General features: G+C 35.2%; 1 protein-coding gene across 3 annotated transcripts in view; it reads left to right on the top strand.

Annotated features, from left to right (window-relative positions):
• The window catches only part of LOC103586234 (chromosome unknown open reading frame, human C10orf107), a 121,689-nt gene that overhangs the window by 89,864 nt on the left and 16,312 nt on the right, over nt 1-15,513 (top strand). The gene's annotated exons all lie outside the window — the stretch shown is intronic.

The raw sequence follows: 15,513 nt of genomic DNA, 5'->3' as shown, positions 1-15,513 counted from the left end.
TGTCTTGTTTGGCTCTGAGTCCTCACAGCCTAGGACAGTACTTGGTTTGTACTGCATGCTCAGTAAAGGTGAAAATGACTGTACACATGAGAGTTTTAAAAATGTAGAGTTTCTTGTTTTCTGGGAAAAAAAATGAAAGCTTTAAGGAATTGCTGAGAGTTTAATTTTTAAAGATACATGGAATTTTTAGTGGCAGGCAGGGGGAATGTTAAAATTTAAAGCAAGTGATTCGGAATAAGCCCTGAATTGAAATTTCCAAATTATAACATCATTACAGGAAATGTAAAGAACCTTAATTTATATTTCTGTCATTGCCAATTATACTTTGAGAATGCAATAAAATAATTAATATTTTACAGTAAGGGCTCTTAAGAGTGTACATTAAACATTTTATGTTTTCTGGCCTTTAAAAATGATTATTGCCATGTAATTTATACTCTGTTCAAGCAAGTATGACAAACATAGCATCCTTTTAATCAGTGTCATCCAGCAGCCCAGCAACAACTCATTTGATCTAGCATTTCATAAACGAAACTTGTTCGAGCCAGATGGTGTTTCTCAGAAAACTAAGAACCATCTTGGCTTGTGAAGAAATAGAACTAGTCCTTCAGTAGATGACACTCCTGTGTTGTGCTGGCATATCAGCCTTCCTCACGCTAGGAGGTGCTAAAGAGCCAAGCTGCTGTCCTCAGAAAAGAGGCATCACCAGCCCTGGTACTTATTCACGGCCCCACTGCAGTCATAAACCAGCTCAGGCCCCATCTAAGAAAAAATACAAACACCATAGGGATCTTAGTAATTAAATAAGACAATAATTCAAAAGAATTCTAATAAAACATGACAAACACACTGGGAGGGAGGTGAAACACTATGAGTTTTCAATTCCAAATGCACACCTATATTTTACATACATCGACCATTTGCTACTTTTTTCTTGGATTAATGTCTAGTCCTTTGAAAGGGTAGCAGCATTTTAGTGCTATTCCTGAGTGCATATAGTCAGTAATATTTGTCAAAAGCTTTAGGAAGAAAGGACTATATAAATGTCAGTAGTTATTAATATATGGATTTTTTATATTTAGCTATTAAATATGTTTTCCATAATCTGTGACCAGAGGTCTGTATCCTTCTAAGTAAAGATAACTGTTGACCAATAACAGTATTTCTTCTGTTCTACTTTATAATCAAAGAAATATTTATCAGAATTAACAATTATGCTCAAATTCTTCATGTTTATTTTGACATGTTTTTATATTCCATGTCCTGTAATGCCACTTATTCCTGTGGATTTGGATGATTATTATGAGGAGTAACTAGATGACAGTGGTGTCTGTCTACTACCATACCCTTCCCTTCCTTGCTCTCCTCCTCATCTGGCTGATCCCTAACTGGGACATTATTCAGTCATTGGCTAAATAAAGGGTGATTTACCTGACAGTCTCTTTCTTAGCCCAGTTGTAGCCATTTTCACGTACTAGTATGATTGGCTGTACGTGCATTTGTGTCCCTTGCCTCTAACTCCACCTTCAGACCATAACCCTTGTGAGGGCAGGAATCCTGCCTATAATGTGTCTAGCACATGCTATGTACCCAGATCAATTGAACCGAACTGAAATCTAAATTTTACATAAAAGGCAAGACTTCTGTTAAACATGTGATCTGGTACAACATAAAGCTTACTAGCACAGGGTCAGAGCAAATCCAGCAAAATGTTTTTTCACTTTTTTCTTAAATGGTATTTCAAATCCCTTTTCTTTTGAAGACCCCAAGTGTTTTTTTAAAAAGGTAGGGATGAAACAGTTGGGTTGACCTACAACTGGTACTCTGAGATTAGAGTTCAAATCCCAGATTGGTTTAAAAACCAAGATAGATTTGAGGGCCTCTTACTACATGCCCTATCCACTAATACATTTTTTAAGGATCAAACAAATTCCCAAGTTTGGCATTGATTCATAAGAACAAGAATAGGTCAAAATATATTGGCAGAGCTACATAAAGGAGTCTACAAAATACAGCCTGTACTATTTCTGGCTCAGGCCAGCCACATTAGCCCTTCACTTTTATGAGCACTAAATTTCACTCTAGTTTTAATAATAATAACAATAAATATAATAATAAAAAAATCTTGTTTATATAAGAGGTTCATCTTGTTAAAAATGCATTGAGACTCATGGTGCTTCAAAGGACCCAATTTATGCTCTCTTAAAGGTGATAACTTCATGTGATTCATTGCCACCTAGTTCTGAATTTTAAAAATATAATGACTCATCATAATTTTTACACTTCTTAGAGAACCAGCTTGGTTAAAACCATTGCAGTTGTTTTTACAGGGTCATCTGAACTACAGCTCCCAGGATATTCATGAAAGGGACCTGCTTATGTGTTCTGAAAGGCTATAATCTATCATGGCTGGTGCTAGGTCGACCGTTTATGAGTTTACAGTGTCAGCCCAGTGAATTAAAGCTTCGTTGCAGACCAGCTTGCTATTCTATTATTTCCAGTTCATATCCTGTAAATCATCACTCTCACATGACTATCAGCAATTTCCAGAGGTCGACCGTTTATGAGTTTACAGTGTCAGCCCAGTGAATTAAAGCTTCGTTGCAGACCAGCTTGCTATGCTATTATTTCCAGTTCATATCCTGTAAATCATCACTCTCACATGACTATCAGCAATTTCCAGCTAGCATGCTAAACATCCATGTTTTGTCTTAATTGTGCTGTCTGATTCTGTACCTAGAACAGTGTAACATGACTGGTACCGATAGCTTAGAAAATAAATTCCACTGTCACTAGAACCTATTTAAAGAATATTCTATGTTCTCACTTTTTTTTTTTTTTTTTGGTCAAGCTGTTTGGTATTTATGTTGAAATAATAGGAAATGAATTTAAATAGAAACACTTCTCATGTCTTATCTGTACAAACAAAAAAATCATAATTTACAATAAATTAGCACAGCAGTTGTTAGTGTAGCTCAGCTTCATTTTGCAATTCTCACACCTAAGCTCACGAGATGACACTTTTTCTGATAAGGTAATCTTTATAAGGTAGTTCTGTAGGTGATTAAATCTGACAGATGTAGTGAGATGGTGAAGTTCAGAGATATAACAGCAAATGCTTTTTTAAAAAATCTTGTTAAAATAACAAAATGTCTTATGATCTACAAATAGAAAAATCAATCTGATAAAAGAATAAATCAGTTACAATGTTGTATTGCTGTGTAAAACTAAACTAAAATTATTCACCAATAAGTAAATAAATCAACCAATTATTACAAAACAAACTGTAAGGAAACTGGTATTTTTTTTAGAATAAAGAATTAGTGTAATAATACTATTTTCCCAGTCATTTCTTAGTATTTACACATCATTGTTGAGCAGGATGAAAATAAAAATGCTTTTAATATAAATAGAAACTAAAGAAATAGGATATGTTTTTTCATAACATTTTGATAGTCTGTTCTTCAAAACATGCCTTGAACACCAGAGCCTTCAAAGGTAAAACCTTCATCTCCTGGGGCAATGATGATTATCAGGTGGCTGATGTTTCCAGTGATACTAGCAGTCTGAAAAATGTTAAGGTTTAATCACAGATTGTATAATTAGATTAACCCAATTGATGCTATGGCTTAGTTTTGCAATATACCTTTATTATTTGAATATATTTAGCCTTGGTTTCTTATTTCTAGCAGAAGAATTTTGAAACAGTAGCTCATTGTCCTTGCTTGTTTTTGATTACTTAAATGATGTCAGCTTTGCTAGAGTGACTGATATTACAATCTGTTGAAGCACTGTATTGCAGAGGTGCTGTTTTCTGATTTTCTTATCTAAACATTGGTTGCCTAATGGACAGAGTTCATTTATAAATACAAGGAATTTCCTTGAATTGAGTAAATTAACATGCTGGGCCAGATTCGCTAGCTTCATTAGCAACCCCTACTGAAGCTGTGTCCATACAAGTGTGAAAACCAAAAAGACCCTTCAAGGGTTTTCCTGGCCTGAATAATTCCCTGACCAGGGAACAGGCTACACTCATCCTGATATTCCAGTCTTACTGCTGCAATCTATTCATTGTGCCTAACTCCATCTAGCATGGACAACCTTTGGAAAACTCTAACCATTGGTAGAGGATGAATATGAAAAAGTAAGGAGCAATGTTGGACACTCAGATGAGGAGCAGCCAGAGTCATAGGTCATTTGGTGATGGAGGGAGGTGGGGGAGGGGCAGCAGGGATATGGAAAAAAAATCCTAAAATTTGGCACCCTGTATGTCAAGAGACTATACAGCAGGGGAAGAAAATAATGATATAGTGACCATATGAGACCACATGATTTTCTACATTTAATTATTCAGTAAATATTTATTACTTTCCCACTGTTTATCAGCCACCTGCCAGGAAGTGAAATGTGGAAAAAAATAAAAGTCCCTACCCTCAGACAGCTTTGTTTAGCATTGTCGTAGACAAAAATATGCGGCATAAAAATCTTAAAAAAAACCCAAAAACTCACTCTTTCAAACTCTTCCTACATCTACATGCCAGACACTTTGTGTTTTACACATACTGATTTATCCTCACAAAACCCACTCAGTAACCATTGTCATCCCCATTTTCTAGATGAGGAAACAGTGGCCCTTTGTCATGGGACCGTGGGTGAACAGGCATCCTTATGTTATGCCTTTTATTTCTGACATGACAGTGTTTTGACACAGCAGATGATATAGCCTTTTTAGTGCTAGAATTTTAAAATAATATTTGTGCAGTAGCATCGCCTTCTCTGTTTCCCACTCAAAGAAATGAATGATTCAAACCAAGAAAACAGCAACTAAAATCCATAGGACAGAAGCGGCACTAGAGTCCCTATATGACAACTGTTGAGACAAAGCCAGCCTACCATTGGGTCTCTATTAAAAGAGTAACTTCGTACAGCTATATAATTGCTTTTATGAAATGGATGGATCTGATCAGGTATGAGCTGCAGGATGGACAATGAAACTCATCCACAACAGAACTAATATCTTATGCACCCAGGTTTGACTTTAAAATTATATCAGCCATGAAAATTATTTCTCTGTCTTCTGTCCTTAATTGCTTTTATGAAATGGATGGATCTGATCAGGTATGAGCTGCAGGATGGACAATGAAACTCATCCACAACAGAAGTAATATCTTACGCACCCAGGTTTGACTTTAAAATTATATCAGCCATGAAAATTATTTCTCTGTCTTCTGTCCTGAGTAATCAGGATATATTTAATTTTAATCATTAATATGTAAAAATAATAAAAGTCACCAAAATAGTCTATAGTCAATTTTCTGATAAAGTAAATTTGTTTTTCCCCCATTTATGATTTAAATGGTCTCCAGAAAGTTTTTTGGAACTAAGTGTTAATTAAAAATATGGAAATGGATTTAAAGCACATTGCAGCAGAGAGTGGAAGAATAATCGCAAGAGATTTGTTCACACAACCATACCCATTTCTCAATGTGTTTTTTAAACTGTCTAGGTTATTGGTTGTTTTTTTCTGCATGCTTGTTCCTAGAGAAAACTGTGATTCCAATGAAAACAGTAATTACAATTACAACAAATAGGAAAAATTGCTATTTGAGCAGGAACATGCAGTTTTATTCACCAAAAGCAGACTGATGCTGCTATGCTTTCCTATTCACACAAATGAATTAAGCATGTTCTCAGATTTCTTTACAAACCGAATGCTTTTTATACCTTGACATCTTTTTTAAAAATGCAATCTTCCATGCTTTACTTTTGTTGATTTATTTGGAACAATGCACTGTAATGCTGGTTCTATGAGGAACCAGTGAACAAATTCTCTTTCTGAAATTACCTGAGAATTTGTTTTCAGATCCTTAGTGTGCATGTATCATTTTACTTTTCTGAACCTCTATTTCCTCACCTATAAACTGGAGATAAATATTTTTGGGGATCTATAGACCTAGTGGGGTTCCACTTGCCCCTAAGGACTAGAAGCATGAACTTTGGAGTCAAATATCTGGGTTCAAGTTCTGATGGAAAACTACCATTTTCTAGTCGTGTGACCTTGACTGAGTTACTTAATCTCTTTGAGGTTTAGGTTCTTCATCTGAAAAATGAGGTCAGTAAGACTTCTCCTCACAATGTAGTATGACTTGAAGCACGTAATGTTGATAATATATTGCTTTCTAACTAGCCCAATACCAAGCACAAAGTAAGTTCTCAATAAATGAGAGCTGCTTTTTTTTCCATCATCACAGTTTATTTTCCTGGACAGGGGCCAGCACTGCCCTTAGAGCTTCTCCTCAGCAAGTATCATTCACATTGTTTTGGGGGTCAGCGGCCAGGGGGCCATGAAAAGGGATGTGAATCATGGTCCCTAGAGTCGGGCAACTTGGCGGACCCCCTAGAGATTTTCTGATGTAACTTCCATTGGAAGCTAGATCTGGGGAGTGATATCTCTGGGGAACTCTTTATAATTTTAAACCACACTGTGTCTATAAAATAACTATCGCTCACTTTATCCATCGGTTTAATGATCAGTCAGTTAAAATCAACTATCAATGCGATCACACCAGTAAGAATCTGTTTGGTGGTTTGCCGTTATGTTAATCTACTCTAGGACTCCACCGATAGCAAAGTAATACACGTATGGCACTGCTACAATAATACATGCACTGGGTTTGCTCCTCCAAGCGGCATTGTTTTTCCTGGTGCACTTTTTAAACTGAAGTGTAGCTGATCAAACAGACTAGGCAGCCCTGAAAATTTTTAAGTGAAATACTCAAATACTAATGGAATACTCAACATCAAATGAACGCCTCCCTGTGTACAAGGACCTGAGCTAAGGACCTTCAAGGTGAATAAGACATGCCCCCTGCCCTCAATTATTTCCACAAAGTGGTCAGAGATCGCTCACACATGGCTGTAATTCAAGGTCAATGTGACAAGAACAGTGAAGAAGAAGCAAGAAAGACCCTCTGAGAGCACAAGAAAGATCAGGAAAAATGTCACTGGGGTGAGTGAGCTGGCCTGGAAAGCCAGATGGAATATGGACTGGCAAGGGTGAGGGAGGAAAGCCCTCCTAGCAGAGGAAGCAGCACAGGCAGGATGGGGCAGGGAAAACAGCTTCATCCATGCTTTTCTTTCCTTTCTTGCATGTAACAAATGTTCATGGAGCAGCCACTGTGTTCCAGGCACTGTGCATATCAGGAAAGATCGTTCAGTATGGCTGGAGCTCCAGATCTGTGAAGGCAAGAACTTGATTTGAAGGCTACAAGATGGGCATTGTCATGAAGGAGGGGCAGGTGTGACAGACATCACAGAGGCGCCCCCAGGGAGTTGTGTGACTGATTTAATGTTAGGACAAGGGAGAGAGAGTAACTGAAAACAACCACAAAGCTTTACATCCGGTGCTGAAGAGGCTGGTGATGTCACTGAAAGACAAAGAAAATGGAGGAGGAGCAGGTTCGGGGAAAATAATTAAGTGGAAATAAACGGACAAGCTTCAGCCTACCTAAGATGCCAGTAAGCCCTGAGTATGGAGTACAAATATTCTTCTACATCATGACAGAAAAATACTGAGTCTGGGAATCTGCACAGGAGGGTGACTTTGAGTCTTGTATAAATAGAGAAAAAGCCACTTGAAATTTAGTAACATAGGATGTCATGTCTGTAACCGGATTAGAGATGACCTAGTCAAACCCCCTAAATTTACTAAGGGAGAAACCACATCTCAGACATACTCTACTGAGCAGCAGAGCCAATCCAGGACTCTGAGTACACGTTTAAGGAAAAAAAAAATCCAGATTTCTAAAACATTCAAATCTGGAACAAAGATACCACCTAAAATTTTCAGAGCTGCTATTATTTCAGTTTGTCGTTAACTAAACTAGCATGTATTACAGACTATAAATGAAAGGTCTTTTTTGAGAATATCTATTGCCATATACACCATCGTTCACAAAGTCACTTTTGTTGTCAGTTTCTAAGATTTCAGATTCGATGAAAAACCCCAGAACTTTAGAGTACATAGACCTGCTCCTTACAAGGAAAGATATGACACTTTATGTCATTGAAAGAATGACACGCGCTGTATATAGAATAAAGGGCTCCCGCATAGGAGGAAGGGCTTGGGTGTTCCTGAAAGAGCCCTGTTTCTAGAATGCCAAACACATAAGAGTAATTGCAACAGTTTCCTGCAAAGCAGGAAAATCCTTCCCTTGTGACCAAAGAGCACCTAATACAGTTGAAGAATTAGTGGCGATTAAAAAAGAAAAAAAAAAAAGGTGGGGGCTAGAGGGAGCTAAGCAGAGAGGAAAATATTTATAACTGTGACGGCGATTAAAAAAGAAAAAAAAAAAGGTGGGGGCTAGAGGGAGCTAAGCAGAGAGGAAAATATTTATAACTGTGACAAGATGTTTCCTGGTAATAATTTATGAACCTACTGGAGGAAAAGGAAAGACACAAACTATGAATAAAATATCCAAAACGTAAACATCATGCCTTCTGCAAATTTTCTTTATTTAAAAATTAAGGTTGAGGCTGCCTAAAGTAAATGACTACATTTTCGTGGCCTCTCATTTCCTTGATGCTAAGGGTTACCAACTGATTTACAACTTCCTGTGCTGTTTTTTAAATCTATATTTGTCAGCACATTTTTAATGTCAGATTACTTAAAATAGACATCTTGGGTCTAAGGGGTCATGAATAATAATATTACAATGACTTCTCTAAGGATTTCATAGCACTTTACAAACATTCTAAAATTTAGCCCCCAAAACTTTATATTTCTAAATGAAATCAGTTTCAATATAGTTTTAACAAGTGCCCTCCCCCTCTGCCTTCCACTTTCAACTGACGACTCCAGGACTGAAGTGCAGTTCAATCATTATGCTTTGAAGTCAAGTAAATTGCATGTATAGCTTTATCCAAATAGTTTGACCTCCATTCAGGTAGTTTAAACTGTCAAAGTAACAGGAAGTCCATGAAAAAAGAAAGACTAGAAACAAGCATCTAGGGTTCTTCCATTGTAGTTTCTGTTCTAACCATTATAATTTATTGTCATATAATTCCTGCAAATTATAGGTACTTGTTCATAAAGAGTATTCTCAAATACGAAAGCCAGGAGATAGCTTCATCATCCTATAAACTATCATAAAATGAAACAAAAATGCAACATATGTGAAATCAAATTTTTAAATTTATATTCGATAGGTGAAAACAGGCTTTCCACCAAGATAACTGTATAACTCATCTTTATTATACTGACTAATTGACAGATATTCATATTTAATTTCAAATCATTTAAAAAGCGATAATTTGGAATATTTCCTCAATTTTAAATATTAAAAACCTCAAATTTAAGTAGAACTCCTAGATGAAACCAAACAAAAATTTATCTATGATTAGAACTCTTTGAAATATTTTAGACTGAATTCAAAGACATGCCTTTTAGGACATAAGCCAGTAAGCAAAACAAATATACTCTAAGTGGCTTCTAAAAAAATATTTTTGAAAAGCATTAGGTATTTTCTAACTATTTATAATGTAACCATACTTTTTTATCTCTCACCCTGAGGAAGTTGCATGATAAAGTCAATCTCACAATCAAAAGTACAATACTGAATTTAGTAATTTCAGGAACTCTGGTATTTCATTTTCACAAGAAAGACATGTTGTAAGTTTGCCCTGTGTGCTCTTACTCTTTACTTTTGACAAAATTTGTTAAAGGGAATGTTTTTTACATGACTGCAATCTGGGCAACCTCAGGCCACATTTGACGCTGAAAAACAAAAGAGAAAGAGAGTGATAATTTGGGTGGGGGTGGGGGAGAGGCAGATTTTTTAATTTGAAAATTAGGTGTAAACACTCTCCTTTTCTAAATAGGTGACTTGCTTTAATCCTCCACATAACCACCCATGTTATTTGGGTCTCAAAAGAGAAGTTGTTTGGGTCCAAGGAACTCTTCAAATAAGGTGTATTGGATATATGTTTGATATTTTAGAGACTGTCACTTTATGGAAACAGGGTGACAGCATGTCCTCATTAAATTCTTCAGAGTTAACTGAGCTGCTTGGGCAATGTTAACAGTAATGTAGAAATAGCATGGACCGATGTCCCCAATATGGCTACTCTAGCCTGTCTTTCAATGATATCATTAGAAAGATGATCCTTTCAAAAATAACAATAATTATAAATAATAATAATAATACACCTTGAAGTTTAATAATACCTTCCCTTTAAAGAACTCCCAGCATTTTCATTCACATTATCTAGTTTGTGCTTGAAACAATTCGATGTAGGAGCCAGGTAGCAATTATCATTATCCTCCTTTTACAGATAAATAAACTGAGGCCCAGGGATTTTCTTAGCATCACATAATTAGGAATAGAGGCAAGTGTTCACATTATCTAGTTTGTGCTTGAAACAATTCGATGTAGGAGCCAGGTAGCAATTATCATTATCTTCCTTTTATAGATAAATAAACTGAGGCCCAGGGATTTTCTTAGCATCACATAATTAGGAATAGAGGCAAGTCTAAAGCCTATAATTCAGTGATCTATTATCCAGATTATTGCATCTTTAGAAACTATCTGGGTATCTGAAGAATGGTTCTATCCCTCAGGAAATATTTGCACCAGAGCCGGATCAAAACATCTTTTCCTTTTAAATTGCATTTACCCTACAAGATGGTACTCCTTTTCAGATTCATTAAAGAGGATTTTATTGTCTGAGGTCATTAAGATAGGAGTACTCAGATTTCTTGTAAAATTATAATATCGGCCTTAAGCAGAAGTACACTTCGAAATACTAAAGATATCTAAAATACTCCAGAATGAGTTTCTTTAATTATCTAACTTCTTAAAAATTATTATTTCAAGCCCAAGTTAAACAAGATCAAATCAAGTTATATAAATAAAAAATGGGCACAAGGCGTTAACTGGAGTGCCCTAGCCAGATTGCAAATTGGTTTGCTGTGGCCTGCCAATTTAAATTCCTCCTTTCAGATTCAGCTGGAATGGGTAGTCTTCATTTCCTGTTCTAACTTGTACTGAGTTACCGTTCACTGTTTAGGTGATTAGCATGTGTGGATCTGACGGTCTCAAAGCTCTATTAAGTTATAAATGTTCAAACTACCAGTATGCTCTAGATAAAAATAGAAGTTGCTATTAGATGTCTATTCATACCCTGCAGAAGCCTGGCAACATTTTGAACCTTTTCAAAATGTAAATACTGCATATTAAGCATAGGAAAGAAAATTAATGCGCTGCATTTGCAAATTTATTTCCAAGTCAAAAATGTAAAGTGGGAGGAGGACTCTCATAGCAGAATTGATATTCTACTTTAACAGGGTATATCAAAAAGTTTGTAATGGCCCTAACACAAAAGAAAAATACTTCAGAGACGGATTAATTAGTTTCTCTGATAATCTTAGCTTTTGAATTTCCTCTTTTCATTTTAAATTTATGGCCTCAGTATGACATTACCAGAGTTTATTGCATTTTGCAGGTGGCATTCATATGTTGTTATACTATGTGCAGTATATTGTGGGAAATGGGTTACAATTTTTTGTTAAAAATTTCCAGAACCACACAAGTACTTCTTAATTAGACTTGCAAATGTGTAATGCCTTTCTTCAAGGGGGGAAAATAGTTAAGACATTACAGGAATTTTTGTGTTTTTTTTCCCCTTAGTTAATAGTGGGGAAAGTTTGCAATAAAATTTGCTTTTTGAAACCTTGACATTTTTTAGTAAGTTCTGATTTACATATGAAGTCATCATCTGACAATTCCAAACAAATGTCTTTTCAAATCAAACCATTATTTTTGTCTGTGTGCTTGTGGCTCAAAAAGGGTTGAACAGATTTATCTTGCCTTCTGCCATTCAAAATAGTGGAAAGTTGTAATCTCAACTGCATTATAAAAATCTTGAATAATTTAATGATAGGTTTTAATAATTTAATAATTACCACCTTAATTATAGATTTCGGTGGTTACAAACACTACCTACAAATCACCTACACTTTCTCCAAAAAATCATGTTTAAAGAAAAATAAGCTAGAGGTAATACCATAGATAATGTTAACATATAAAGTAGAAAAATAAAGCATGAAGTTATACAATTTTAGATAAAATCTCTATACTATTTCTCAGACACAGTAAGAGCTGGAAGCAGAGTCAATTCCTATAAACATGTTTTTAGACCCAGATTGACCCTTAACTTAGTTCCAGGAGAGTTCAAAATTCTTAGCATTTATTCCCATGGTAGATGTCCATTTCATATTCAATATGCAAATTTTAAAAAGCTTTCTAGTGATTTCATCTGGCATGTAAGTAAAGATCTTGAATTTTTTTAAAGCTACATGATGTTTGGTGATAAAATTTTGTATTTATGAGTATTAAATTATGCCAAAAAAGCCATTTACTTGATATTCTTTAAATACCATAGCACAATTCAACCAAAGCTCAGACTGTAAACCATCTTAAATAACACTAATGCAATGTGCACATAATGAACAGTATAACTAACTTAAGTTAATTTTCATGTAACAGATAACATCTGGGGGAAACGTATATTGGTGAGTTATGCAAAACTAATTTTCTAGCAACCACATCTGTAGATGTTATTTATTGTAGGCTCACTTAAAAGTCCATTATTCTGTTTAGAAATCTATTCTCTTCTTTATTAGACCTTTTAATGTACTCACCTTGGTTCAAATGGTCTGCTCATTATCAGAAAAAAATATAAATGGAATTCACATGGAACAACATGATTCTTTTTATTATATCCATTTGTGTGCGAGCATTCAAAAATGGCAAGAGAAACACATTTATTGCTTTACATTCAAATATTTAGGGGGTATTTGAAAGTCAAGCAAAACCAATTATTTGGCCCAATGGATGGATGTGTATAATCAGAAACTTCTGATTTTTAATCTCAGCATTAGGCCTCAGGCAAGTCACTTAAAGTCCTTCGCTTTGTTTCCTGATCTGAAGATTATCGGTGCTATTCTCATATAGAAAAAGGGAGGTTGCTAAATCAGGGTACCAAACAGGAATGTTTTTTTAATAAACATACTTGATCCTTTTTCTGTTTTTATTTTTCCAGATTTAAGAGGTAACATATTAGATTTTTGAGGGAAAAAAATGAGACAATTACAATTCTACAGGAATGTATAAAAATAGTTATAAAACTAGCTTTATTTAATTTGCTTCAACTATTCATAGACTTGAGGAAATTATAACGTTCTTTCAGAAAATCTAACTTAATAAAGCTGACCATGTCTCTCTGTTTTAAATAGATTTTATTACAGAACCAGTGATGTTGTAAAACATGAGGTTTTGTTAAAAAAATACAAAGGCCTAATTGTATTTTTTTAAAGAAAGTATTGCATCAGAGGGTTTTATTTAAACATATTTGCTGGCTCTGTGCTCTCGCCTCAATTATTGATTCTTAAACTTGTTTTTTTAAAAGGCTACCATTTTTAATGGAGGGGAAAAAATCATTGTGATGCACAATTATTGATTCTAATTTTCCTTAAACTTGTTTTTTTAAAAGGCTACCATTTTTAATGGAGGGGAAAAAATCATTGTGATGCTTCTGGGCATTATGTTTATTTCAAACTCTATATTTGACAGTGTACCTTATTATTATAAATGAAAAGACTTTCTACTTACCCTCATCTGAAATTGGGACATTTCTTTCCCTTACAGTACCTCACTAACATAACTAAATGTAATTCTTCATGAAAGAGAAAAAACATAGCTATGGTTTGAATCCCTAATCTTATGCGAAACACCCTGAGGAAAAGAAATTCTCACCCCCAGTTTTTGTGCGCAAATTAAATCGAATCAATAGCTCTATGAGCTACACTCTTAAAAATCAAGGAAAAGAAAAGCTCAACTCTCAGTCAAAACTTCAGGTTCTCAGGATAAATGAGATTTTTCAATCCACTAAAGAAATGATGATGCGGAGCTGAAAAGTTCAAGTTTCCAAGTCTGTGCCCAGTAGACACACACACACACACACACACACAGCCAACGACCAGGAAACTGGGTAGTTGGCAAGTAATTCGGATGAGCTTTATAAAGAAATCCAAACCACACGGGTGAGGGATAAAATGAGAAACTTGAGCACAAATATCTGCTTGTATTTAAATGTATAATCTGATGGGGCAAAGGGTAAAAGTGGGCAGAAACTGCTACGACCTGGATGGAGAGGCGATCTATTGAGAACTTCCACCAGGGGATGAGGGGAGATTAGCAGAAAGGCATAGCCTGCGTATGGAAGAGCATAGCAGCAAGACAAACTTGATGACAGCAGATGAGATAAAATTCTGCTTCAGTAAAAGAAAATACTTTTACCTTGAAGATTAGTTCATGCTCACTTTTTCAGTGCCACAGTAAATTCCGTAAACTTCATTTAATTCCTTTCTCTTCTTTTCAATGTCTTACCTATTCCCCAGCCCCCCCAAACTTTCTATATCTCACTCTATATTAAAGTCTGTGCCACTAAGTAAATACCCCATCTTCTTCCCTTGTCCTGTTTCCCATGTGCAGCTCATTTATTTTATCTATAATGTTTCAGAGGACACTAAAATATACTTAACTGTCTTCTTTCTATAGCTTGGTAAAATAAAGAGCAATAGAAGGTGTGGGAGGGATGAAAAACGACAGTGGTAAAAAAAGGTACAAATAATTTGGGGAAAGATAAATTCCTGTAAACCCCATTTAGGGAAAAAAGCAATGGCTTATGAATGTGTTGAGAAAAAATAATTGTTCTGATATGTTTTCTCTATAATCTATTTTGAATAATATTTAGTTGAATTAAATAATCTCGAATCATATCATGTAACAGAATAAAAATTTAGTGCTTAATAATATCAATAATTTCCAAGTATGGCAACTTGATGACCTTTTACAGTTTACTGAAAACTGCCTAAGCCAAGAAGTCAGGAAATCAGGGTGTAACTCCCTGTCCTGTCACTAAGCAATGATCTGACCTTAGGCCAAGCATGTAACTTCTTGGTTTTCAAATCCCTTGTCTACAAAGCTAGGACCTTCAATTCTTCTATATATTTACACTAAGCAGCAACTTCCCATAAAATCCTGTCAAAATTAATAACATGAATTCAATGTAAAATACATACACATTGGTAAGACCAAGAAATAACTTAGCTTTCAGTACATTCCAAAACCTATCTAATTCAAAAATGTTGGTATTTAAATGGTGAAATATAAAGTATGTAAGGTTATTTGAAATATTGTGCAGAAGTTAGGAATGAACGCGTGATGATTTCACAATTTTTTTCCAGGGTCTGACTTTGTCAGCATACAGTGGTGGTTTCATCTCAGGGCCACAATAACAAGCTCATGAGAGTTCACTGTATCAACTTGAACAATTTATTGATTTACTATGAGGAATGTAATAGGCATGAAAACCGTAACACTCAAGTGCACGTCTTTGCAGATCAATTGAGATGGGAAATCAAATTAGGATCAAAATGTTGCTTGTTAAACA

The sequence above is a fragment of the Galeopterus variegatus genome, unplaced genomic scaffold (genome assembly GCF_000696425.1).
Source record: "Galeopterus variegatus unplaced genomic scaffold, G_variegatus-3.0.2 Scaffold320, whole genome shotgun sequence".
NCBI lineage: Eukaryota > Metazoa > Chordata > Mammalia > Dermoptera > Cynocephalidae > Galeopterus > Galeopterus variegatus.
This window is presented reverse-complemented; position numbering and strand designations above follow the sequence as displayed.